Source organism: Alligator sinensis, unplaced genomic scaffold (genome assembly GCF_000455745.1).
Source record: "Alligator sinensis unplaced genomic scaffold, ASM45574v1 scaffold780_1, whole genome shotgun sequence".
NCBI classification, from domain to species: domain Eukaryota; kingdom Metazoa; phylum Chordata; order Crocodylia; family Alligatoridae; genus Alligator; species Alligator sinensis.
Window position 1 is genome coordinate 243150 of NW_005842144.1, and position 4412 is coordinate 247561.

A 4412-nucleotide genomic window follows, 5' to 3' on the forward strand; every position below is an offset into this window, starting at 1 on the left:
GATTGTAAGTATATTATGAAAAATAATAGTATTGATTCAAATTTAACTTTTAGTTGTAATTGTAGTTGTTTTTGTAACACTAATTCTTATAGCATTGTTTGGGAAGGAAGTGCATTCGGAGCATTGTTTCTGATATACGTAGTTATTGTGTTCTTAATGTTTGTGGTGTTTCTTAAAGCTAAGCAGTGTTATATACGTAGCAAAGAGTTTTAAAATAAAATTGTGTTGTATGAATTAAGTGTGTAATCATTGTGAAATCGTGCAATCAGCTAACTACTCCCCCAGCCAGTGCATCAAAACGAATCAGTAAATTGTGTGGGATTTTCTCTATTCCATAACCCACTAGAGACAGTGAGCAATACTCTTATACTTCTCCCTAATTACTTATCCAAGTTTCCCTTTCTTATAAACGTCCTTTTTATGATTTAACTTACTGAAGAGTTCCCTGTGAAGCCAAACTGGTTTTCTGCCATACTTGCTAGTCTTCCTGCACATTGGGATGGTTTGTTTCTGCACACTCAGTAAGGTTTCTTTAAATTACAGCCAGCTCTCCTGGATTCCCCTCCCCTCAAAGTGACTGCCCAGGGGATCCTGCCTACGAGTTCCTTAAGTGAACTGCCTGCGCACTGCCGTATTGCTCCTCCAGTAGATGTCAGGGTGAGTGAAGTCTCCCATGAGAGCCAGGACCTGTGACTGGAAAACATCCCCTAGCTGTTTGAAGAAAGCCTCATCTACCACTTCCTCCTGGTCTGTAGGCGATGTATAGGGGAGTACAGAAGGGAACATGCCCCCCTGAGAGTACTGGCACCCCCTCTGACAGTGAGCACTCTGGCTCATAGTGGGGCATGGAGAGTGCTAGTGCCCCCCAGAAATTGGCTCCACCAGTGGCACATCGGAGGCAGAAGTGCTGTGCCACATGCAGAAGTGCTGGCACTTCTGCTACCACCATCTAACCACTGGGAGAAATGACTCAGGAGGCACCAGTCGCCCATGTCCTGGTCTGGTGGTCCATAGCACACCACCACTATGACATCACCTTTGTTGCTTTCCCCTGTGTTCCTAACCCAGTAAAAACACTTGACTTCTTATACTAATAATAGATAGTGGCACCACCATCACCACCTTTTTCTTAATCAAAGGAAGCCTGGCCTTCAGAAGAGGATTTGAGTTAACATTATATTCACTTCCTGGTCACCCAAGTGTTCAGTGGTGGTCAGGACTGGGAGACAGCTGCCACTGTGGAACATTCCTGGTCCCATACACATGGGGACATGTCCCATTCCCAGCAGTGCTTCCCCATGCAGCTCGAGATTGGCCAAGAGCTGTTCCACTTCTGGGACAGCTCCCAGCCAATTCCTGGACCACTCAGGGAAATCCCTGCTCAGCCAAGGCCTGGCTGGGACCTGCCTCAGAAGTGGGACAGCTCCCAGTCATTCTGTGGCTAAGCAGGAAAGCAAAGATCTCCCCAGTCCCAGCACTACTTACCTTCTGGCTCCTGGAAGCCAGGACCTGAGCAGCACTGGGACAGGGGGACATAAAAAGCTACCCTATCCTGGTACTGCTCAGCTCCCAGCTCCTGAGGGACAGCCAAGCAACACCAGGACTGGGGAGTTCCCCATCCCCTGTGGTCCCTTGGTGTTTGGGCTGACAGGAAGCAAGTGCTCCTGGTCCGAGCCTAAACATGCACTATTGCACAGTATCTACTGTGTTTAGTTTACTACCTGTATTTGCAGGCAGTAGCTAACTGTGCAGTAGACTTATTTGCTGCTCAGTAAATGGTGTACACATGTAGATGGTGATGCTTTACTGTGCAGTAGATTAGTCTACTACATAGTAAAGTGTCTTGAGTAGACACGACCTAAAAGTTGCCCAATCATTCTGAAGATTAACACAAAAACCCCATGAAGATAGAGATTCTGACTCGAGTTTTCAGTCTTTGACAGGGAAGGTATTTATTTTTGACCTACACTGGATGCAATCAATTTTCCTCTTCCCATTTATGCAGTGTTAAGCTAGCAAAAGAGGAAAGAAGATCTCAAAACAAAGCCCTACACCACGTCAAGTTTTTAGCAGAAAGCTGTCCAAGTGCAATGTAACCTTTTTTTGGAAGGTCATATAGACCTCAGGCATCAAGCACACGTTACTTTAATAAAATATTGTTCTTTTTTTTTTTCCACAAATCAAACAGGTTTAGAACTGTGTAGCTTCCTAGAGATTATCACCAGAGCAGTTCTGAATTTAAGGATGGTAACCAAGATAGAGAACAGATTCTTAAACCTTTCTCAAAGAATCTCCTTCACCTGTATAGTCTTTTGAACAGTTTTGATTACAGAAGAGATGTGGGTTCAGTCCTCAAATCAGTTAATGACCGAGCAGATAACCTTCATCAAGTCACTTTACCTCCTTATTCCTCAATTTCCCCTCTTGTACAATGGAGATAATGACACTGGCCTCTTTCCTTAAAAAAAACAAAAAACAAAAAAAACAAAAAAACAACCTTTGAGATCAATTCACCAAAAATGTGGTACAGGAAGGAGTTATTATGAGATGCTCCTTTATGAAAACAATGCCAACATGTGTTCTATATTTTTTTAGTTTTGCGTTAAAGTGGTTCCATGCTCCTAATGTTCAGAACAAGACTAAACCATTTTTTCATTAAAATCTATGAGGAATAATTGGCATAAGTCTTTCTATGAATGATCAGGTTGTACACAAACAAGGCAGCTGGGAAAAGTTTACCATCTGTGAAGGTGGTGGGATGAAAGTCTTCAAAGAGGCTATGATTTTTATTCAGGTACAGTGATTCTGGGTCCTTTCTTCAGACACTTCTCAGGGCGCTCTGGAGTCCAAGCCTGTTATGTATGGCTGACAGAAGGCGCATGGAAAGAATGCACTCTAAATCATGTTTTCCCCGTCATCTATTTTTTTTCCAAATAAATCAAACAGTATATTTGGAGCTTATGGCTTATAAAATGAGCATTACAACTAGTACCAGCGCTGTGCCTCTCATTGAGGGTGTGGTGTCAGGGTGTGATAAAATCTAACTAGAGAGACAGGGGGCACATCTACACATTCAATTAGTGCACATGAATAAACTCTGGAGTATATCGCTTACTGCTCCAGAGTCTTTTGCGTCCAGGCACGCAGTTTGAATGTTCACCCAGGAGCAAATAACTCCAGAGCAATTAGCTCCGGAGTTTATTCATGTGCAGCATGTGTAGCCTGGTAGGAGCAGCTTTGGCTGGCAGGGGAATCCAGGGGTAAGCGTGCTAGCCAGGGATTGCTCCAGTCAGGCTCAATGTGCTGCAGAGGGGGTGTCTGGGGTACAAGGTCTTTTTAGTGCAGGGCTAGTCAGCAGGCAGCCCCAGCACTAAAGTACTCATGTCCCAGCTGGCCTGTCAGCACTGCTGTGCATGAAGAAACTCTGCAGCAGCAGCAGGGTAGTACTTTTCTTTACAAGTACTATCCTGCTGAGGAGTTCATTAGCTTTGTGCACCCCAATAAGGGCACATGTGTAGACACAGAGACATTTACTACACAGGTAATTATGGCAACTGCACAGTAAATGTCTCTTGTAGACATGCCCAGGAAGAAGTTTAAGCCTTGCTCTTGATGGATGCTGAAGGCTGCCCCCCACTAACTTACCTATAAAAGAATACAGAAAATGGATGGGGTGGTAGCCACATCACTCTATTTGGGACAACTGGCTACCAAAATTGGTATGCTTTAACACTTTTAACTATAGGTGCACTGATACATTGGTCTGATATCGGATTGGTACCAATATAAAGAAAATTGTCTATATTGGATATTGCCCGGATGGGGCCAATAATTTGGTCAATAAATGTCTGTGCTGTGCACAACCACAGTGCAGCACTCAGGAAGCAAGGATCACTGCCAGCAGCACGGAGAGCTGCCTCCAGCTGGTAAGTTGGAAGGGGAGTAGGGAGAGAAGGGGTATGGGAGGGCAAATAAATGCCCCCCCACAGTGAGGGAGGGGGCAGGGGCAGGTGCTGCCCAGCTGGGGTGGGAGCTGCGGGGTGGAGCTGGAATTGGTGCTGGTGCTGCATGGGGGGATGGGCTTGGAGTGGGCTCTGGCAGCACTGGCAGGAGGCTGCAGCCCCCCCAAATTTCACTGCAGCTCTGCTCCCAGCCCCTCACCACTGCCTGCCATAGCCACAGCTTTTCCCGATGCTTGGGTGGAGGAGGGGCATTGAGCTGCGGCTATGCTGGGTGATGGGTGGTGGTGCAGGGCTGGGAACAGAGTGCGGTGAAATCTGGGGTGGCCGTAACCTCCTCCCAGCACCACCATAGCCCTCTTCGAACCCAGTGCCTGCTGAGAAGAGCCCCATGCAGTGCTGGCTCCAGCTGCAGCCTGCCCCGTGCTGCACAGATCCAGGGGAACACCCAGG